The 25,020-nt window shown below is 39.1% G+C and overlaps 1 protein-coding gene across 1 annotated transcript in view; it reads right to left on the bottom strand.

The window, feature by feature from the left end:
• The window catches only part of npas2 (neuronal PAS domain protein 2), a gene marked incomplete at its 3' end in the record, with an annotated part of 48,429 nt that extends 24,177 nt beyond the window's left edge, over window positions 1-24,252 (bottom strand). The window contains exon 1 of the mRNA XM_080014282.1: window positions 24,173-24,252. The remainder of the gene's footprint in view (window positions 1-24,172) is intronic.
• Between the last annotated feature and the right edge of the window lie 768 nt (window positions 24,253-25,020).

Genomic DNA, 25,020 nt, shown 5'->3' with positions numbered 1-25,020 from the left:
GGACAGAAATGACCAGAGTTTCTTTAAAAAAAATAAAATCCAGAAGGTTTTATTTTTTTTTGTTAGTTTCATGTAGTTATGGATAATATATGGGAATGAGTCCGACAGCTTATTGCCTGGTTGATTTGTTGATCTTTCCTTCTTTTTGTTCATTTTCTGCCATCGGGTTTTTTTGGAATAGTGTTTATTTGTTGAGACTAGAATTTGTTATTTGTTTTCGGTAAACTTGTGGTGGCGTTATTTGATATAGTGTGTGTCTGGTTTACTGGAGCCAATGTAATGACTATGATGGTAACACCTGCAAATCTCAGCTGTTTCCCACAGCTCATTCAATAGAAGGGAAGAGAAAACGTTTTATGGACTGATTGATGTACTATTCGTTGTTGTGTTATCAATGAAGTCTTGCAGGTAAGCTGAAATATTACTGGAATGGTTTGACAGGTGGTTTAACAGATGTACTACAGTATATAAAGGAAGAATCCTCCGATCATTTCAGGCTGGTTTTTGACTTTCTTTCTTTATTAACTCCTTTATGTCTTTTATTTTCTCTCTTTATCTTTGTTTCTTTAGTTATGGTTAGTTTACTGCTATCCTTTAGTATTAGTAAACATTTTTGTGAGGATTGTAGACCAAGTAATGTTATATTTCATGCCTGTAATTCTGCATTATTAGTTTATTCTATCATTTAGGATTTACTATAATTTTATCAGTGTTTTTTAGATGATTCAGTATATGTTCATGTATTTTCATTCATTGTATCTTTTCTGGTGATTTGTGATTGGACTGTTAATTTAATCCTGTCATTGTTTATGTATTATTGAGTATAATTGGCATTTACTACATAAATAAATTGTTGAATCCCACAAATTGTTGTCAACCTGGTTCTCTTCCCATCAATCATACTTATAGAAGGACAATTAGACGTTTCCTTTGTGATTAGATTATCCTATTACTGCAAGAAGTATGTTAAACCAGGTGAGGGGCTATACTGTATTAAACCATTCACCTCTTCAAAAACATGGACAGGGCCTGCCCATTTAGAGGGTATAGATTGGATTGAAGCTACTTATTTTCCAACCCTGATGCCACATTATTGCATTCTGGGAGGTGCTCTGAGCCAGACCAACTGATGGTGATTTAAAACATTCTCGTTCCATTTTGTGAGTTATTGTTAGCATACAGTATAATGGACGTGAAAGTAAATTTCACTGGCTTCACTAAGAATAGGACTTCAGCCAAGTATCAAACCTCTGTTCACACATCAAATAGATTTGCTTATAGTACATAGTGCAAGTAGATTTCTTTGGCCTACCAGCATCAAACTATCTTAAAACTGTCCCCTAGACTCTTGAGCTGCTTTCACACATGAACTACAGACAAATTTCCAGATAATCAGGTGCGGGCATTGTTACCCTGTTACCCAGAGTTACCCTTTCACACACGCGGCACACAATCAGAGATTGTCTGTGTCAGAAGCATTCACACTACCTGGAAATACTCTGTTTGGTTTAGACGAGGGGCAGAGGATGGGTAGAGCGTGCAGGAGGCAGGACACTGGTTCCAAATGTCTATTGCTGGTCAGATGATGATGTGTGCATGTTTTTGGTGGGGGTCCTTACTGTTAGATGGAGGAAACCCCATGTGAACACAGGTAGAACATGCAAACTCCAAACAGAAAGGCTCCTAAATTGGGAGATAACCAACCGGAGTACAGTGCCAACAGCACCCCAGGCGGGAATTGAACCCAGGACCTTCTTGCTGTGAGGCAGCAGTGCAATACACTGTGCCACCGTGCTCACTTTTTGGGTTAATTTCAAAGGACTCCAGTCATTATTGTCACCTCCTTAAAAATAATGTCAATGCCACACACACACACACACACAGACACACACACACACACACACACACGCACACACACACACACACACACACACACACACACACACACACACACACACACACACTCATGGTTGCAGCTGGGAGCAAGAAATACACTCAGTGAAGAATGGTCTGAGGACTATGCTAATCGAAATTGAAGGCATTCTCAATTCAAAACCGCTTGGATCGCTTGGCTATTGATCATCTGCTGCGGCAGGTATTGACCCAACTGCCACCAATCTATACCTAATGGGAGGTCTGACTCCTCTCTACTGGTATTTACTTCAAACAAGGTCCAGACAGAGAAATGCCATCTTAATACCAACTCTGGGGTAAAGATTATCCAACCCCGCTCATTCCCGACTAGCGGTTTTCCCTTTTGAGATGAATAAAATATCTACCCATCCAACTATCCATCCATCCATCCATCCATCCATCCATCCATCCATCCATCCATCTAGTAAAATTGAATGTTATATTAAATATCACATTTTAGTTTCCATCTGTATTAATAAACAAGGGGGATTTAAATAAAGCTTATGGTTAGAAAAAAAATATTTGGATTCATCCAGCTTTTCAGTTTGGAACAAGAGTGATTTTGTTACTACAATTAACATACTACTCTGCAAAGCAGCTATGTTATATTCAGTTCCAAATGTAAACCTACATCCATTGTAGTGTATTAAGGTTAAACCACACCTTGCTAAGTTTACAGCTAGAAAACACCAGTCTGGTTAAACATGCCCCTCAAATTGGCTACCTAAGTCAACACACACGTTCAAGTTCAAGTTCATATTCGTGAAACAGTCGAGATGAAAGCACTCCTTCTCTGACAATATGTTTTTGTTACCTGAAATACAAACTTTCAAGGAGTTACCCGTTTAAGGAGGAACACTTTTTAATGGAGGATCATAAACTCTATTTCCCTTTAATCTACAGATAAATAGGACACACATGCCTTTTAGATTGATCTTATTTATAGATATGGACTATAGACTCAAGATTCAAGAGATTATTTGTCACATACATATACATACGGTCATACATATATGCAGTGAAATGTCATGACACCCAGTGATTACACACAAGCTCTATAAATACTAAAATGTGCGTAACCGAGTACGGTGTATTTATTGAATATGTCTCTCTGATGAAGAGATATTATTTGTCTGGGTGATATGGTAAGCAGTACAGATAGCAATGGGGGGTGGGTGGGGGTGTGGTCCTTGCTTGCTTTTTGAATAATCTTCAGGTTGGATCACCACTATGTACAGTACACCAACAGGGGTTATGAAGCCTGTGATTAGCCTGAGAGCTCACAATTTAAGATTACAGGATATATTTCTAGCCTAAATCAAACACCACATGTGACTTGATGGATGTAGATAATAATAACAGACAAAGCTTTATTTGTAATCCCATTATAGTAACAGAATTATACTGATAGACAACATTAAACGACACTGGGGACTAAACCAAAGCATCAGATCAGGGTACAGAATTCTCTAGTACTAGTGCAGTGCCCTTCAAAACATTCCTGTTTGTGAAAGTCGGGGCAACTCGCAGTGAAAAACATCGAGGAAATACACCTTCTCACTGGAAGAAACACACCCAAGTCGCGCTTTTGGATAAACCTGCTGTCCACTTGTTTATTCAAAATTCATCAACATTACACGTGTCGTGTGTCCGCACCAAACATGCCTGTTCGGAACCCGCCCTCTGCTGGCTCGCTGTTTCTCACGGGAAGCCCCGACCCCTGCTGGCTCTCTGTTTCTTATGGGAAGCCCCGCCCCCTGCTGGCTCTCTGTTTCTCATGGGAAGCCCCGCCCCCTGTTGGCTAGCTGTTTCTCACAGGAAGCCCCGCCCACCGCTGGCTCACTATTTCTCACAGGAAGCCCCGCCCCCAGCAGGCTCACTGTTTCTCACGGGAAGCCTCACCCACCGATGCCTCGCTTTTGGCTGTTTATTGAAAGTGGACACATGTAGGAGAGATGAGAGTTACATTGGGAGAAGGATGCTGAGGATGGAGCTGCCAGGCAAGAGGAAAAGAGGAAGGCCAAAGAGAAGGTTTATGGATGTGGTGAGGCAGGACATGCAGGCGGTTGGTGTAAGGGAGGAAGATGCGCAGAACAGAAGGTATTGCAGGCAGATGATCCGCGGTGGCGATCCCGGGAGCAGCCGAAAGAAAGAGAAGAAGAAGATTAATATGTCCAAATTGCACCAAATTCGACACTGCACGTCCTCGGGGCCCCAGCAATACACCAGCCAAAGGTGAAGTAGATCGGAAGAATGGTTGACCGACGAAGATTGGATGGACAGAGAACAGAATTTCCTTCCGTTATTAGTTAGACAATTTACCGATGGTTATTAAAATGTGGCCTTAAACTGTCTCACGATGAGATATAAAATGTTTAGTTTAATTTGAAAAGTAGAGTTTCAGTGTCTATTATATAATATGACTATTATACAGTCCAATATGAGCCTCAACTGGACTCTTAAACATTGGGTTTTAAAGATATAGGGAGATATTGTTAAAAGTACATATTGAAGCAGAGTTAAATCAGCTATTAACATTGTTCAAAAAAAATCTTTGAATCACTCTCGGCTCTATGGATAAATAGTACACTGTGGTATTAAAGGTGTTTAGTGTGAACAAATGCTTTATTACTTAAAGCAGTGAAATCAATTTCAGAAAGTGGATTATTTTGATGGGGAGATTCCTAAAAAGACCTATAAATTAAAACTCCTTGCTCATGCATGTCTACAGATTATTTTATTTTGGCGTGGGCAGGCATAAACAGTAGCGGTTATATCATTCTATATATTACTTCAACAGCATAACAGTTTAGATTTGTGTCAGCAATGGCGTCTAGAAGAAAATCCAGGTGCTCTGTAAGTACTGTACATGCAATGAAATGGAATCAGTTTAGATCACATGACACAGAACATGAACAGAACGAGCAGAAATAGGCAGAAAGGAAAGAGAAACAAACAACACGGGGATGGTAGCTGAGGAGGTAGAGCTGGTCGTCTAGTAATCTAAAGGTTGCTGGTTTGATCCCAACTTAACGCCTGGATCTAGGTAATTGGTGGATCAAGGATCAGAAAGGCTGCATATCTGTTGCTCGTTGGTTGACCTAACGAGCAGCAGCAACACCCATCCTCACACACACTTAGGAGAGGTGCCCTTGTCATGAAACATGTCTATCTGCTCCTGGAGTAATTCCAACTAGCGCACTCTCTACAATAAACTGGTGTCTACAACCCCGTCTTCCAGACATCACTGACCGCGCCACAGAACTGCCACAACGTTAAGTTGTTGTGGTAGGTTTCAATATAAAAGAGATGACATCTCACAGCAGCAGGTGCTGTGTTAAGTGTGACAAGCAATGATGAGCAACATGACAGGAGGAAGCACTGAAGTTATAGTACCAGTCCTAACTATCAACTAAAATGCCATCACAGGAAATACATATTTGTCAAAAAGGCTGACTTGAGTAGCCAATAGTCAGCTCAGCCATCGCAAAGTTAATTAGAAAGTTAGAAAGTAATTTCCCCCTGGGATTATTAAAGTATTTCTGATTCTGATGTATTGAAGGGATACACCAGTTTTTTTTCTATTTTATCCAGATTCAGATAAGAAGGTACATACCCATTTCATCTGACTTCATGTTAACTGTGTGAGTTCAATGCATGGCTGCAAATTGAATCAACTACTTGTAGCCTCGCTCCTGTGAAATTGGGGAAATACACCTTCCATCAAGTTGGCTTTGACACAATGTATAAGAAATGTTGGATGTCTATAGAATCAGAACCAGACTAAATGTAATATTTTCAGACTGAACAGAAAACACATCAACCTCATCGACAAAGACTTTGAAGTGAAAAGTCAGTGTTCATCCAATTCCTGCTTTCCTAATCGACCGCAGCAGAATAAAGCTCTTAAAAGCAAGAGGCAAAGCAGAGTTTGCATTAAGACCATTCTGCATTACCATCCAATATTGTTCAGGCCCCCAAACTCAATGACGGGTCAGTGATAACATGAATTACTTTTATTACTACCATTTTCCAAGAGAGCCCTAGACATCATTCAGATGGCCAGCTTCATCTTATTCTGGTTGAAATTGGGTCTGGCGAAGCCTAACGGTCATTTACCCTGGAAAGCACCAGTATAAATGCAGACCACTTTTAGCTCAAATAGCTTAATTGAATTTAACATCTCTATCACTGCCTAGACGAATAGTAACAACAGGGGAAAAGTAAATGAAAAAACTTTCAAACTGGGGACATTATGCCCATCTAAGTGTACAGCTACTAAATTATTATTTCACTAATATTTTACTTATTGTTTTACATTTATGTTTCATGTATGCACCGAACACCAAGACAAATTCCTTGTTCATGTAAACTTACTTGGCAATAAAGACTATTCTGTTTCTGATTCTGAGCCAGGTGACATCTTTTCAAACAAAACGCTCAGTACATTATTTTTCAGGGTCTTTTGCAGCACAACCTTTTACAACATGAAAATACAAAGCACTAATTATACATTTTTATAAAACTGTATTTAAAATTCGTAATGGCCACAGTTAATCTAGCATCGATCTATAGACTCCTATATTCATTTGGGGAATATAGGATTCCTTGCAGTTGTGGAAAAACATTTTTTGCAGGAGTAACTATGTTTTTCATGAAATATTCAACATGTCATTAAATGTAGTTGCAATTAATCACAGAAAATTAATCAGTTGAGCGCATTCATTATATAGAGATGTACACACACACACACACACACACACACACACACACACACACACACACACACACACACACACACACACACACACACACACACACACACACACACACACACACACACACACACACACACACACACTTCTCTGCTGGCATTCTGACATGTGGGAGGTGCCTTAAATTTCGAGTAAACAATGTGAAGGAGGACACCTAACACAGTGACCTTTACTCTTGGCATGCATAGCGAAAGAAAAAAACCCTTCACACTTCATTCCTATGCCAGTAGAATTTTATTGCCACCAATTCTGTTTTTGAATCTCACTGGTGGAAGTAACAAACCACGATGAATCAAAACAAAAATCCTGTTACAATAATCGTAAGGAACTAGCTGGGGTTTCGATCAGATATTATTATGATGTTATTCACATGAACTACAAGAACAGTGGTCTCAACCTTTTTGAAAAGCTACACCAGTACCAGAAAGAATACCAGAATATCAATTGCATCCATCAATTCATGGTGTCAATGGTGATTGGTGATTTGAGGAGGTCAATTATAAAAACCTCTTCATCAGCTGTGGTACAAACAAACAAACAAACAGACAAACAAACAAACAAATAAACAAATAAACAAATAAATAGATAAATAGGTTAACCTAGACAAGAAGACTCAAAATCTCTGTGCAGCTTTTCTCTAAAATACAATACTACTTCCAACAACATTGCTAACGCAGCCTCGGTGGAGCTGGACGATAAATCTATGCAATATCAATATCATGATATGACACTCGATATCGTCACCTGATCGCAAATTATTGTTCCTCTTGCGTGCAAATATCTAATGAAAACACCAACAGTAATAATAGCGTCAAATCATCGGTGGGGCTGGGAGATACACTGATACATTATCAATATTTTGATGTGACACTGGGATTTCGGTCGTCGTGGTATCGCGATATGCTGTAATTAAATCTTGTTTTCGAGGGTGCCTTGCAGCAAAGTAATGTCATTTTCTGAACTTCATACAATGTTTTGATCAGTCTTCAGTCTTCTTTAATCAGCACTGCTAATTATTGTTTATCTTGTGTGTAAGCCTTGGAGATATTATATATATATATATACACACATGTATTCATACATATACATATATATACATATATATATATATATATATATATATATATATATATACATATATATATATATATATATATACATATATATATATATATATATATATATATATATATATATATATATATATATATATATATATATATATATATATATACATACACACACACACACACACACACACACACACACACACACACACACACACATATATATAGTAAAATTATCGATATCTCTACAGTATGTGTAGGTTATTCGTCCGCTTCCAGTGTAATATGAAGAGGCCGTGGATGAACTTTGACGCTCCAGTATTTCCAAACCAGTGTCCGGCAACATGAGTTAAATGCAAAATGTCCGGGATAAAAAACGCAACAGCACATACCTGGAAAACAGAGTCCTCGGCGGAATAATAAATCCACACTTGAACCTACTCATTTTAAACGACAACATGGATTGTAGTTCTAACTCGCCACCAGCGGTACGCGTTAAAAAAAACACGTAAAAGCCAGTGATTCCTAATCGGAGAACTCCCTATTTGTCAATGGGACCGGGGTGCCCAAAGCGAGCCTCCCCGACTTCTGAGCTCCGTCCGTCGGTGTTTTTTTTTCCGAGTGCTCCGCTCCACATCCTTCGCCGACAGCGGCTTGTAAACAGCACTGGGAGAAAGTAGGTCAGCTGGCAGCTCCGTGGTGATCCGACCACGTCAAGCAGCACCCGGAAAAAAACGCACAAATAATACTACTACTACTACTGCTACTACTACTAATAATAATTATAATAATAATAATGATAATAATAATAATAATAATAATAATAATAATAATAATAATAATAATAATAACATGAAACGGCATTTAACGATTGGAAGAAACGCGTGTGTTGCTACAGTATACTGTAGTTGGGTTTGCAGAGGGAATGTTTGGTATGTATATTGTGATTACTGGAGCCATACTCATACCACCTGATATAGAATCATGACAGGTAGACTAATCTATTAGGTCTATGTTTACCTAACTACTTCCAGGAAAACTCTGAACTTAAATAAATATATAATAATAATTATCATTATTTTCATTATTATTGGATAATATAATATAACAATATATAATAACATATTAGTAGGGGTCAAGCCCCAAAGGGGCTATTGTTTTTGAAAATGAAAAACTGATGTCAGTGGTGTATGGATGTCATGGACCCCACGCACTCACAGACAAGATGAATAAAATGTCTATTCGGGGCAATTCCGACATGCCGTCTTCCAAGTTTGAGTCAGATCGGTCCATTATTGTGGAATAACTTAAGTTAAAACTGTATTTTTTATCATCGTCGCATCGTGCACGCAAGGCGCGTAATAGCACTGCAGTCTAGTGATTGGTCAATAATTGGGTCCTCACTAAATTGGCGGAATGTGCAGATGTAACTGACATCAGAACTTTAAGGATATATGGATATATGGATTGACATGTTTTGAATGACATGAGAAGTAATAAAACCAAATGACTTTCACAAGACAGCAGAGAAGTTTTAAATAAAAATGACAGGCAAGTTGTCTGTCATTCCACGTCATTGTTGCCCTGGTTACAGACACTCAGACACAGATTATATAAAAATGCTAGTGAATACCTCCTCCTCAAGTCCGCCCGTAAAAAGAAAGGGGCTGTCCAAATACAGATCTGAACCACAGGACCACAAGTGTGTCAGTCCTGTCAGTGGGAAAGAGTACAAGGCAAACTGTACAGTCTGCTATTTTATCTTATTTTCTGTCGCCCATGGTGGACTGTCCGACCTGAAGCAACATTCAGCAGGGGACTACCACGTCTGAGGTAGTGAGGTAGTGAGTGCAAGGGCAGAGGACGCGGAGTGGAATCGCTCAATTCATGAAACCCCAGAGCTGTACTGTTGTTATTAGATCGTACTGTGTTTAGAGTCATCATCATGCCATTCTCCAGATCCAAAAATTGCACTTCTCTGAGAATGTAAGCAGAAGACCCGCCCACCTCCGTGCACGTGAGCGAGTGTGTGTGTGCGCCTGTGTGTGTGAGGGAGAAATTTAACAAATAACCCACTTGGTGGGTTACGTATTGTTCAGTCATCCACTATAGTGGTCTCTGTGGTCTACAGGGCAGTAGCCAGAACAACTGCCAACTGGGGGGCAGTCAGTTTTCAGAGGGGGACTTTGGACTGGGGTGCCAGGCAATTTTCATGATTTTCAAATTTGGCATAGCATCAGCACAGATGCAAGGATTTCCTTTCAATTAAAAATTTTCATTAAACACTTAAAAATCAAAATAACTGCTGTCCGACAATTATTTTGAGATTTCAATTTATTTAAGACTGCTAATTTGTAAAACAGGCAAGTGTAGTGGCATAAATGCGTAATGACTCTCCAATATATAAATATACCACACACACACACACACACACAGTGTATTACAGTGTACACAGTACATTACATTGTATTAAGTGGATGTTTATTAATTGAACTCTGCTTGAAATTGTGAATGGTACGGTCTAAACTGTACCCTCTTGTATAGCCTAATCTATTAGGTCTAGGATTACCTACCTTTGAAGTTGTCAGATTTTTTGTTTATTTCTCTTTATTTTAGAATAATATTCATAAAGCACTCTTCAAAACAAAAAATGCGATAAAAGCTGTATGACCCATTTAAAATAATCAAAAATCACATAAAAAACACATAAAAACAAATTCAAATATTAAAGGGGACCTATTATGCTTTTTCTTATTTTCTGTTATACATACACTATGTAATGTCACAAAGCCGGATGTTCATATTTGACATGGCCAATGTGTCAAATAATGAGGTAAACTAATGGCAGAGTAATCGCTGTGACCAAAACGCTCAGGTTTCCGATAGCTCTGAATGCTCGGCTTCCAACTTTTTTTTCTACTTTCTGCACAAGCTGATGTCAGATCTTCCTGGATTTCTTTATATGGTCATCTGCTGAGTTTAGGGGCATGTCACAATGACTCGAATGCATATAATCTGAACAGCATTTTCAGCAAAAAAAATTCAAAAACATGTTCTGGGGACCTCACAGACCTATATTAACATGGGTAAAAGGGAGTATAATAGGTCCCCTTTAAAACGAAATGCAGAATAAACAAAAGCCAATAGGATATTATCCATGCGTTTTCAGAAGTGATGTGTAACAGCAGACACATCACTATTTTCCATTAGTCTATTTTTTAAGTTATTTGAGTTGCATGTGTGTGTTCTCAATGGGACTTACCTCAATGAATAAATAAAGGTTACAAACAAACAAACAATAATTGTAACAGACAAAAGCCCCCTTCTGAAAACAACACATTATGTTGAGGAGAGTTTACATAACACTGGCTGACATTGAATGGCAATAAAAACAATGCCATTAAAAACATTGACTGCAACACTGGCAGCAAATAAAGTATAATATGAAGCATCCCAAATTACAGTCTAATAGTAGTGACTATACAGTATTTAGAAATAACTCACTATAAAGAGAGGAATTGTAGAATTCATCTTTCAAGCAAGCCCTTTAAAAACTCCAACTTTTGGCGCAGGTTTAGGAATTAAAAATAGGGACTAGGAATAGTTTAATAATTTAGATTCAAGTCACATTTGCAAACTCTCATTGAAAGGTAAAGAAATTACACATGCCATATTTAAATAACATTTATAAAATCAGGAATTGTTGATCTCCCTTTGAACTTTTATATTTCCTTTATGAAAAATTAAATCATTAAACAATCCTCCACAAAATACCTAGAAGTCTGAAGCTCCCCATGTACACCCATTAGTGTGCTGTGGTTTGTCAAAAGTTGGAAACTCCCTGAGGTTGCCTTGACAACTCTGTGTTTTCTGCAACCTGGAATTTGTTGTTTATGTCAGAATGGTGGCGCATGCTAAGCCCCACTTTATTATTTATGCATTCACTGTTTCTATGCAAGCAGCTGATGGGTGAACCCAAAGGGGTTTGCACAGTGATGGTCATTTTACATGCTTAATGTTTCTGCCTGCACAAACTGCTGAATCTCTGCCTGTCAATTATCTCAGTTCCCTGACTAAATGTATAATTCTTGTACAATGTACGTATCATTTTCAAAAATGGCCTGGTAACTTATTTCTTGACCTCAGTGCATGTGCATGTTCACTTTTAATTTGGCTACAGTTCTCCCATTCTTCCAGCTGCAGTGAATGCACTCAAGGTCATATAGAAGATTAGAAAAACTGTAACACACTTTGTACCAGGCTTTCTACATCAGGGTCGACTCAAGTATCATTGCTTGCAGTATCTCTCTTACAGCTATAGGTCTGTAGGTCACAGTAGCTCTCTCTCAAAGTAAAGTTCAAAGTAAATTTTGCCTTGACGACCTCTTTGGGACTCTCTGTCACTGTGCCATCTGGGTGTCATTATTATACTGGTGTCACTATGCTGATATTTTCTAATGTTCTGGTTTATAACGCTATTGTACTGTGCTCTTTTTTTTTTTGCCTCCACAGCGTAGAATTTGAATTGAACAGTGAGCTTGAGTGTGTGTGGAATAAGTTAATAATTTACTCGCCCGCCAAACAAAAATGTCTGGGATTTGAAATGGGAATTGACAAGGTATCTATACTGTTATTACATACTCCGGACTCTTACAGTAACAAGGTGTTGGGCGACTGTAGTTCGAACAGTGTCAGCTGGTGGTAAGGTTGAGGCACCTTAATTTTCATTACCATACCCCCAGCTCTTTTACTGAGAGGATGAAGGTTGGGGGAACTAAACTCAAAATGACAGCTTTCAAGCTAGGAGTCAGTCACTCCCCTGGTGAGATTCCTGGGGGTCAACCGCTTAACTCTGGGACGGACGAGTGATCGTACTAATGCCTGGTTCTAGGCCGCGCAGTAATTGTTCAAGGAACTTTGACTGGACTGACGACTTCAAGACGGGTTGGGAAGACGGGTTGCCCAGTGGATGGAGGAATAAACACACAATGTTTTGATGTCCTCTGGTCCACCTCACTTTGTGTGTCTGATAACTGAGACTAATTAAAGATGTGATAAAACGTTTGCTATATATTAGCTAATATCTAATATATTTCATCCTTGTCCGTTTCCTTTTCCTATTAGGAGCATGTTAAATATTAATAAAAGAAAGAAAATCAGTTTCAGAAACGCTTGTCCTTTGAGAGCAGATCAAAACTAACCTCAGAAAATAGTTCTCTGGTGAAAGTAAAAATCCTCCCTTCATGTTCTGCTCAAGTAAAAACTGGATATTAAACAAACTCGTGTGTCAAAAGTGAAAGGAACCTGCTCAACGCCATGACCTCATATTCCAACATAAAAGCACGTTCCTTCTTTAATGCAGCAACATTTCTTAGTGGAGCTGGAAGTGCTGATGGTCCACTTTTGGTTGCCTTAATTGCTTCCGCTTATTGTTGGCAAGCTTATACATAAAAGTTATCCCATTTTACAAGTTGGGTGAATTGCATGTAGGAAAAACCTTTTTAGTAAGAAAACAAGTGTAGTACTAAATGGATGTGCAGATACGTACAGGTAGTGGACTACAAATTATGATATTTGCTTTGAAGTGTAGAGTAAAAGCACCAAGAAATTCAATACTTTGAAATTGTGCTTAACTGTTACTTACTTACCTGTTGTTTCCTGAAGGGGACGTATTATGCAAAACTCACTTTTTCAGTGCTCATGCACATACATTTGGGTCTATGATGGACCTGCTAACACACGAACTGTGAAATAAAATAACCCAATCAGTTTTTTGTAGCGTCCCGATTTCAGAAAACATGTGATTTGTGAAGCCGTTCAGTTTTGCGATCCCTTCCTACGTCAGATGGTGCCTCAGTAGAATTAGAACCAGCCCCCATCTGAGTAACTCCACCTACAGCTGGAGAAATAACACTTGACCTGCTCTATTGGCTTCACAGACCAGAAGAAAGAAGAATAAATACGAACTGTCTGAAATGTACGTTTTAAAAAAATTATTGTGCTGTGTTTTTTTCTTTCTAAAGAAAATTAATAATTTTAAAAAGGTGCGTTAGGTTAGATGTGTTAGGTTGCCTGTCGTTAGACACTCAGCCACTTATCCGCACAGCGGAACAAACGTAAAAAGAATTTAAATGTGGCCTTGTTGATCTAATATGAGTGAAGATTCAGCTAATGGATTGCTTGTTTCTTGCCTCAAATTTTTCAGAAACAGATTTTGGAGGACTGATGAGGTGACAGGCTCACAGAACTGGGGAAAACAGTTCTGGAGTGGGCATGGGGAGCAGCAGCATTTTAATTTAAAGCGACACACACTGGAACAGTGTGTCAGTGTGTCAGAGTGTCAGGAACAAGAGGGGCTTTGAGGCATGTTAGAATAAGAATGCATAATCTGAGTGGTATTTTCAGCAAAAAACTTTCAAAGATATGTTTTGGGGACCTCAGAAACCTATATCAACCTGTTGAGAAGGAGCATAATAGGTACCCTTCAACATTGTTTAATGCAGTCACCACTTATTCACATTTCACATAAGAATAAATAATAAATATTAAAAAGAAGTTGCCATTGCAGAATATTTTGATGTGCGAGAAACAAGAGCTCATGATTCCTATAACAGCGCATTGGAAGGAAAAAACAATCCAGGATTATGATTCTCCAGCACTGATATAAATGTTGCTATGCCAGCAGCCAACAAGTGTGAAGCATATAAGATTCATAAAGACCTCCCACATTTTACTGCATTATTCACCAGCCGCCTACATAGAGATTAGTTCTTCTTTTATGTAGGTCAGGCTATTGGATAATGAGATGACATTCGGCGCTTATGAGGAGTCCTCTCTTTGTGATGGTCAGAGTGTGAGGTTTTAACATCCTGCCCCTAAGACCTTATCAATTTTGGGCTGTCATTAGATAGTACATAAAGCACATATTCACTCTCACACTTTATGTAATACCAGCAACGGTGATGTCATCATAATTCTCCTCTAAAGCAGGGACTGTCATTAATTAGACTGTGTTACTGCTGTTCCCTCTGCATTACCATGGCAACGCTGTATGGTGGCGATGCTTGTGGTTATCTTCATGTGGTTATGTTTTCACCAACTGAGGCAACATTGTGCCCAAGCCACAGAGTCATTGCTAAAAGGACAGCTGCACACACACAGGTTTAAATAAAACAGTATTTAAGCCATGTTGTCCTGATGCTGAAATGTACAGATTACATCATATGCATCAATAACACACACCCTTTAATTCAGATAATTCAGATATTGTCTGTGATTCACTGATGTGTTTCTGGGTATTGATTTTCATCATATCTCATCATATCTCTTTAGAAATGGTTCATGGGGGCATTATGACCACACCGAGCAAGGTTGGCCATTTGTAAAGCACACTCAAAATCAGTGCAAAACAGTGTAAATGAAAAGGTGCCCTCAGCACTTCATGCAACTTGTCATTTGCACAATTTTACTTATATTCATATTAATCCCATCAAAGTGAATCCTGACTCATATTTAAACAAGGACAGTAATAACAGAAATCTCACAGTTCAATTTTGGATGAACAATAACTTACAAAGGTTCCTCAGCAGTCTATTCTCACAGAAAGATGAGAACGTCAGACACATAAAAAGTCTCAGCAGGGAGAGATGTTTCATTTTTGTAGCAGCTTGATAAATTCGACTGACTGCAGGAAACAGTTTTCCCTCCCTACGTGACAGTTAGTTATGTGGACAGTTACATGGCAGAGTCCTTTACCGCATTATCAGGTCGAAAACATTCATTCATCATTTATCGCACTGCTCACGGAATCAGATGTGGTCTGAATGATGTGGCCGAATCAGACCAAGGGATTCTGCACAATCCAGTAAAAAAATAAAATAAAATCATCAAGAACCTTACATCTTAAAAGAAATGAGATTTCAAATAAATCTGCCAAGTTAATCTAGTGGGGTTGTAGTAGTTATAAAAATGAAATGAACAAACAATCTGAGCAGTCCACCAAGCAATGTCTCATTAAAAATAAATAACATCAGCCTCATTCCGACCCTCTCTGCTAGGCAACAGACTCTGCACAGCGGATAATTCTTCAATAATGTAATTCAACACTTTCTTCTCAAATATTGAATCCTTTGTATATGTTGACTTTTCTTGCTATTGAAGATGTGCACATTCCCTCTGTTGATCAACAGGTAGGGAATTCTAAACGTGCTTGTTATGACCTGTGGCCCCATAATTTCTACGCAGGAAAGGCAAACCTTCAAAAACAAACATATTTATATCTCATGCTTACTTATCTAATTGATTTAATAACATTAATTCATTGACAACACATACGATTGAGAGAGACATTGTCTGCTGCTAAAGAGGGAGGGGGGAGAGATGCAATTCCCCCTGCCTACATTCTAATTACCTAAGGCAGTGTGTGAGCAAATATGTGGGTCAGAATACTAGGGCATGGGTGGAAAGGGTAATGCAGCACTTTCTTTGTCTGTTTCTCTGCACACAAGGTCGGACCGTAAGTTACATCTTTCTTTGATATCTCGGCTGATAAAACAGGTTATTATTCTCTTACAATGGCCTAAAAAGACCCTTTGAGCTGGAACACATAAAATGCTTCGGAAAAATATGGTTATATTCCTAGTTAATCAAATCATCATCGTGGTTTCATCGCGGACCACGGCAAAAGCTTCTCTTTTGTTATGGAGGCTGTGCCGAAGACGGAAGCCGGCAAAATTCTACTCAAATGGCCATTGGCAAGTGGTTCCGCACAGTTCACAAGAAAAACATTTTTAATGTCTCCGTTCTAATCTATTGGCCAGCTCATTCTTGGTGTAAAACATCGGAATGCTTTCACTTCTTCCATAAAAGGTTTAAAAACTCTTCAAGAAAGCACAAACACATCCAAAAGGAACGGTCTTCAAATATTTCAAATATATCTTCAAATATTTAATTTGGGACGGTAAACGGTAAACGGTGGCACGGTGGCGCAGTGCATTGACTGCGCCACCGTGCCACCGGCAAGAAGGTCCTGGGTTCGATTCCCGCCTGGGGCGCTGTTGGCACCGTGCTCCGGCGGGTTATCTCCCAAATAGGAGTCTTTCTGTGTGGAGTTTGCATGTTCTCACCGTGCTCACATGGGGTTTCCTCCACCTCACGTCAGTAAGGACCCCCCTCAAAAACATGCACCCATCATCGTCTGACCAGCGATGGACACTTATCACCTGGTCCCCGGGCGCGTCTACGTATGCTGCCCACTGCTCCTGGCTGTGCCCCCGGAGGAAGGACAAGCCAGGATGGGTCAAAAGCAGAGGATCCATTTCACCGGCCACCATCATGTGCATGTGTGTGTGTGTGTGTGCAAGCATGTGTTGTAGTGTGGTGTGTTGCTTGACTAATAAAGACTGTTTCTGTTTCTTCTTCTTTCTTAAACGCAAAAGCTATTTGGGCTTTTAGTTAGTCCAAACCAATACAAAAGAAAGCTGCAATATGCGACTGCGGACATTTGGGTCTTGAATGGGCCTAAATAACCCAGTCAGTTTTTTGTCACGTCCCTATTTCAGAAAATATGTGATTCGTCAAATTTGCGATCCCTTCCTAGGTCAGATGGTGCCTCAGTAGAATTCGTACCAGCCCCCCAGCTGAGTAACTCCACCCATGGCTGGAGAAATAACACGGGAACTGCTCTGTTGGCTTCACAGAACAGAAGAAAGAAGAATTAATACCAACTGTCCGTGACAAAACTGCAGACGACTGCAGCTTTCAATAAATAATAATAATAATAAATAATAATAAATAATTTTAAAAATGTGTATGCGGTAGGTTGACTGTTGTTAGACACTCCGCATAGCTGAACAAACGTAACAAAGTTTTAAATGAGGCCTTGTAGATCTAATAGATAGAAAGATCTCACCTCAAATTTGATCAGAAACAGATTTCAAAAAGAAACGTTCAGAAAGGTTCAAAAACACATCCAAAAGGAAATTCTTGAAATATTTCATTTAGGATGGTAAATGCAAGAACCATTTTGGCTTCTTGTTAGTCTAAACCAACACAAAAGAAAGCTGCAATGTGTGACTGCGGACATTTCCTCTTGGCATACCACACCACTGACATACAGTATGGATTTGACATATTGGATGTATGGAAAAGGGCCCTACATCCACTCTGCCCAAGCATTGGACTCAAAAAAACCCCGCTCTCTCATTTTTTAGGGCATTACTCTTTGAAAATAGTGATAATGTCCTACTCTACATTCACATGGATATGACATGGAAACCCATCCCTGAGATACAGTGACCAGATGTCCCAGTTTTGAGCTGTGTCCCTGTCCCAACAGATATCTGTAAAACACTAAAATGTTCCGGTTTTCAACGTTCATTTCAACATAAATATAATAATAATAATAATAATAATACATACGTTCATACATATATGCAGTGAAATGTCTTTGCAACGCACCTGGAGATTATGCACAATAGTTACTTAACCGAACATAATAGCTAACTTAATTCCTACCTAGCTAACTAACTAAAACGTAATGCAGTTAATGAATATAAAACTAAAATACTAAAAATGTGCATAATCAACTGGCGCACCTGTGCAGGCTGCCGCAACTGTGCGGCGCAAAAACCTCTTGAATCTTGAACCTCTGAATCTTGAATCTTTTTTTTTTTTTTTTTACTTAAATATATTATATACTGTATACAGCAAACAGAAAAGACCGTGCACGATCGTGCAAGATCCCACCAGAAAAGTGGGCGTCGTCATTGACACACCCACTCACTCGCTGTGAATTGTGTGCTTTCAGGGGTGTGTGCGAGTGTGTGTGTAGGGCCGCCGTTTCCTATAGGTGACTCTGCTGTGTGTCCCCTTACTTCTCCGTTACCTTATTGAACGTGCATAACAGGGACTATCTCTCAGTCGCTCTTTTACTACCAGAGTGCCGAACGTGCGGTACACTTAATGGTCCCGGTTTCAAAATGTGGTTCTCACCCTCAGAGTGTTCCGACCTGTGCCGGATTGTGAAAATATTTGACAGAAACCAGATAAACATAACACCTAAGACTCAAGATGGCGATAATGAGTCAACGACCGATCTACTTGAGCAAATATCTACCCGTGCGTCGAGATAAATAGCTTGGTTACCTTCACACGCCTCTGCCTGTATTGTCTGAATAATTCACATATTACAATAGACTGAATGGAATCCCCACCGCAAAAAAACTTAAAAGTGAGCGAGATGGTGGCAGGATTGTAGAGTGAAAAGGTCACCCTCCAAATGTATTATCGATGAGCAGCTAAGGTGGAGGTGACTCAGTTTCTCTTGTCTCTGGTACGCATCCACATCTACTGTACAAACACCGTCTGACCTGTCTGAAATCACAAGGACGCCTCTTTCTTCTCTCCTTTGTTGATTGTTATTTCACCATCAAATATGACACACTGCGCGCAAATTCGTGCTCTTTTGTGTCGGAACCCATTTTAAGCCACAGCATAAACAAAATGGGTTGCAATCGACGTAAAGCTATCACCCAGAGCAAATGATCTTGGTTGCATCTAGGTCATCCCTACTTGGGTGGAGTACACACAGATTGTGAAACCATTTTCTTTTTTTTTTTTTTCTTCCTCCAAGAGTACGAGAGCAGCCAAACCTATTCCTTGAAAGTGACCTTTTGTCTTGGGACTCGCAGATAAAAACCACAAACATGCACTTTAACAGCCCGAAGGTTTGAACTTCATTCATAAGATGTAAATGACAACATCAATTTACAACTCCTGTAAATGAGCAGTGCTTAAGGGCCACCCATCAGTATTTTCTTTGAATTCTGGACTACTTCATGTGTTATATTCCCTGCTAGAATATACATACAGTACCGTAAATACCAGTCAGTGCAATATATTTTGGACCAAAACACACCAAAACATAATTTTAGCAAACTAAACTTCACATTTCAGGTACTTACAGTAGAAAAAAGTAACAGATCATTATCCAAGCTGGTGCATACAGCTACCAAGAAATAAAAGTGTCTCTTCATGCTCATTCTGCCTCTTGGCAAACGAGTGACATCGGCATTTTGACAACGGCAAATCGAAGGAGCGATCAAGGCATCTTTCAGAAAAATCCTCCACCTCAACACTTTCCTTTGTACACCATATTATACATAGTATATATTGTATGTATTCACTTTTGCTTTCCATTATTGGCTTTGTTTATCACTAGTTGCCAGGGTGCCGCTTCTGTAATACACAACGATAAATTACTCACAACATTCCCATTTTCCACTTGGAGAGAAATTGAGTGGGAAAGTGGAAAGTGAAATTTGCCGGAGATGGCCTTTTAAGGTCAGAATTCAGCATCACTTGCTTTACTCTTAATTTAAAAAACGGCCATGGCACTGTGGCGACACCTTTAATACAGTTATGCAATGGCATAAAATGATGTTCATCGCTGGGAGCACCGTTTCATTTTATACACCACTTGAATCTTGAATCTTATAAAATTAAAGGAAAACTACATGTGGGTCCTCATTGTATGACAAAATAGATCCAGGAGGAAGGGGCAGCAAAAGAATAAACAACAAAAAAAGTCTCAATCATGCCTTGGTGCATGATGTTCCTGGGGCTAGTGGGTACAATGACTGGCTGATGTGGAGAGTTTAGCGACACCAGCAGAGAGGCCAATGACGTCTGTAGAGTCAGTTATATAACTACTGAACATTTTGTCTGTCACAGTTAGAAGGCTAAAGGGTGACATGAATACCAGCCATACTCGCAGAAGTCATGTGAAACATAGTTCCACCGGGCGAGCAAAGCCAAGCCCCATTTCAGCAGTATGGAGATACAGACACACATGGGTGCAATAGAAGAAAAAGTAGACAGACAAAAATATTAACCTGCAATATTGAACAATCAGTTCTGGCATGTTCTTTTTCTTATCAGTTGAAGAAACAACTTTTTATTTTTTACAACCTTAACATACTTTAACACGTTACATTATTGAGTTCTCCATGTCTATCACTGGGATTTGAAGCATTTAAATAGAAAAGAAATCAAATTATTTATATTTTATTAATTAACATTCTGTCTGAACTTTTGAAAATAAAGGGCAACACAAATATGCATTCTATCGTTTGCATTCAAACCTCCTGGTTCAATCTGTATCCAAAAGAGTTTATTAATTAATTGTAAATCGCTTTGGATAAAAGCGTCTGCTAAATGCAACGCAATGTAATGTAATGTGCTTGAAATCCAAATTAGGAATACTAAGAACATAGTGTTTGCTTATTATCTATCTTATTAACTATCTGTAATACATTTTATTATAGACCATTAAAATACAACATTTTGTCACACTTCAAGATATATTTTATGAATACATTTCTAAATGCTTCTAAATACTGATGCTACTCCTATTGCTATTATCTTGTGCAACGCAATGATATTGTGATGATATACTGTTTTTTTATTGGTTATTCATTGCGTGAGATGATTTTAAATTTCACCATATGACACTTTGCAACTAGGGTTATGGAAAGAAAATAGATTAGTTGCTCTTCGCTTTTGGTGAAATTGAACAAACTTTCTCAAAACTCCATAGCCAGGGAATAGGCACAGAGGCAACAATTTTTTAGAAATGGCATCAGATGTTATCATGAGTTAATGATATTAACATCAGGAATATTATCCTTGTGCCGTTTCAAATCTACAATGGTGACAGAAAAAAGGTTCTTAGACACCGCTTTGCTTTTTAAATATTTTCACACTCTATGCATTGAAATTGACAGCATAGTTGATGTTCATTTAGTAAGTAGTGCTTGGTCCAAAATGTACAGACAGATTATTGCAATTGATTGTAGATTACTTCATTTGATTGCATCCACTGGATTAGATTGGCTAAGGCATCCCTAACTACAAATTCTAAAAGTGTTTCATAGCATCACCTATGTAGAGAAGTAACTCACTGCCAGTTGAGATAGAAACATTAATGGTGTCTGAAGCAGGTATTTGGCATTTCAGATTACAGGACATTGGTCAACATGGGAAAAAAATGGGGTAGGGCATTTTAAGCCCTTGGTCTGTGCCACCATAATTGGGTAATTGTGATTACCTAAAGTGGAAAATCATCGTCAAAGTCAAGAGCGAAAGACAACACAGACATTTTCTCTCCAACAGACAATAAAGATACAGGTAACTTTCAAGCGTCTCATTAAACCTAGAAAAAATTAGAGAATTGGGGACAAAACGCTTAAAGAAACAACCCATACTAGAAGACACAAACTACTACATGGAAATGTGCTTTGAGGCAAACCCTTTTGACAAACACAATGAAATTACTTGTGTTGCAGTCGTGAATTACAAATCAGTGAGCTGAGAATATGATAATGTATAAAACAGGTAGGAGTGCCACCCACTAGTCAGATTCTTAAAAGTTTGTACCTTTATATAGCTGTTACCAAACCAGGGGACTTTAATAACACCAACAGTGGGTATAGGGCTACTGTATCTTCCGGGACAATCCCATTGTTGTATCATGTACTTTAACATTACATTTCATTTAGCAGACGCTTTTATCCAAAGCGACTTACAATTGTTCAAACACCGACGGACGCAGGCATCAGGAGCAATGAGGGGTTAAGTGTCTTGCTCAAGGACACTACAGCATGCTAGCAGGAGGAGCCTGGGATCCAACCAGCAACCTTTAGATTACTAGACGACCAGCTCTACCTCCTGAGCTAATTGCGGTGTGACAGCAGCTCACATCAAAACAAGAGGCAATCAAAATAATGTAATAAGTATACAAAATGTGAATAAAATGGCAATATGCAATTAACCTAAGATTCACAAAACAATATAAAAATGTACAGTATAATTATGTCTGTGAAACAATTGTTTAGGCATTAAGTACTCTGTTTCTTCACTTAAGCATACATCCAAATGCAAGCTGAAGTTCACTTTGTATGAAAAAAAAGTCATAGAAGGTGATAAAATAAAACATAACAGTAATCCTGAAGCTAAGCTCTTGAATAAGGCCCAGTTTGCAATTGTTGTCAGATGTCATTCCATTCGGCATGATGCATGTTTGAAGGGAATCAACATTGGGTGGAACGTTCAACATTGAGTCTGTGTGGAAGTGACACTACAATTCTCTTAAACTGACAGGGCAGAAGGGGAAGTGCATGGATTGGACGATCCCACACCATTTGTGCCTGACCGGTCACACTAAGCAGCTCCAGCAATAGTCAGAGCAGCCTTCAGCTTGCAGGACATGGCCCAGTAACCTACTTTCCCCACAACAAGCTCTGTAACATCACAGACAAGGCAATGTGTCATCAGTTACCTAACCTGCATGGCATAATTCTAACAAACAGGAGGCAAAAAGGCTGAACAACAGACGTCAGGTGGAACGAAAAAAGAAAAGACATTTTCAATAAAACGGTAAATGACTTGAATGATGCCTTGAATGTCGTGAAACTCATTAAACTCACAAAACGGCAGAAAGAATCAGATTGGACAAATCTTAAGATCTTAAATCAGGACAGTAGATCTGAGCTGTTCATATAAAAATATGAAAAACACTCATGGTTCTCTTCTAAACCAAAAAGTAATTGAGAACTGGAGTGGGGGGTGGGGGTGGAAATCCTCATCAGAGGATAACTATGGGGTTCAGGTCATAAACAGGTCATAAAGCAGAGCACAATATGTGGCAGCCATATGGCAAAGCCCTTTAGAGCAGAACGTCTTACTTGCAGACATCCAGGCCCTGCAGGTAGACATCTGCACTGATGAAGTTTCCAAGCTAGATCAAGGTAAACCTCCAAGATACATGTAAAATCCCTCCAACCCATTGAGAAAGGTTGCTGGACACGTGCAGGACTGGTGTCCCATCTAGTGGCAGTCTGCTAGATAATAATAATAAAAAAAGCAAAAAAAAAAAACACTACTCAGTATTGTCCTGAATTATAGATGAGAATATTTGTCCATTCATGCAATGTGCAGCTGTAGCCTATTTTCCTCAAAAGTCCTGCACTCTTCTCCTCTTACATAAACCCAGAAGTTATGTTCCGTTTCTCAACAGAGCAGCCGGAGACATTTGAACAGTGGCCGGTTGTCCCACACCATTTAAGGTCACACATTTATAGTTAAAAACCAAAACGCCGATTTTGAAACTGACAGATATTTTTTATGGATATCCATTTTTATTGTCTAACAAGGTTATTACAACCCCAAGCTTCCCTATATTATGATTCCTGTTTACTAAATATTTTACATCATTTATTTTATTATCATAAATACGGTAACTTTTTTTTTTAAGTCGCTCCTTAGTTGCCACATGCGCACCAGCCTTCAGTCCCTGGAAGTTGACCATTAGATTAGGCGACAGTGACGTCACCGTGATCTCAAATAAATAAAACGTACCTTATTCGATCCGATGCCAACAATAGTCGTGCGGACCGCAAATGATCGAAAAAGGAGAGCTGAATCACCGCAGATCCCCGTGTTACTTCCACAAAGTTGTCCCGCAGACTGAAGCGCGCCTCCGCTGCTGAGCGCAGGCACCAACTAGCGCTCATTATGCAACCGCATCACACCGAGCACTGTTCTGCTGTTCGATGCTGCTTTAACCCAGCCACACGAGTTGCCGTTGAACCCAAAACCAAATAGAAAAAAACACCACTGTGGGTGATAAATAAAAAAAGATCAAATGAGAAAAAAATAATAGTAAATCAGTTTCTGGGCATCATGACGTCACTCCCCGGGTGCTCCGCCCACCAGAGTCGGATCCTTGAAAAGTTTGCGGCTTTACAGTATATAGGCGGGTCATTCCTGTTATGCAGTGACAGAACATTGACATGTTTAATTTGCAGGAAAATATATTGGCCAAGGTCAGGAACTTAAATTCTTGTAATTATCGGAACATTGTTCAGACATGGACTGTGAGAATATTCCACCCTGTTTGGGACATAAACATCAGTATCCGAAGTGGTAATAAGTGAAGTATTTAACAATATTTAGAAGGGTGGAGGGGAGCATAACAGGATGGAATTACCACCAATGATGAACCAAGGTTGAACAATGACTGACATTTTTATTAACTTTCAGAAACAGAGTATATCAGTTAACAAACTAAAAGAGGCCACCAACCACAGGGAACGAAAGACACAAGCAAATAAATCTGTGGATGGATAACAATACATAACCCACCTGCCCCCAACCCATCCCCTGCCTTTCCTCTTCTCTCATCTCCATGGTCCACCTCATTATTC

This window comes from Zeus faber (genome assembly GCF_960531495.2).
Source record: "Zeus faber genome assembly, chromosome: 14".
NCBI lineage: Eukaryota > Metazoa > Chordata > Actinopteri > Zeiformes > Zeidae > Zeus > Zeus faber.
The sequence above is the reverse complement of the archived record's forward strand: the minus strand, read 5'-3'. Positions and strand labels throughout refer to the sequence as shown.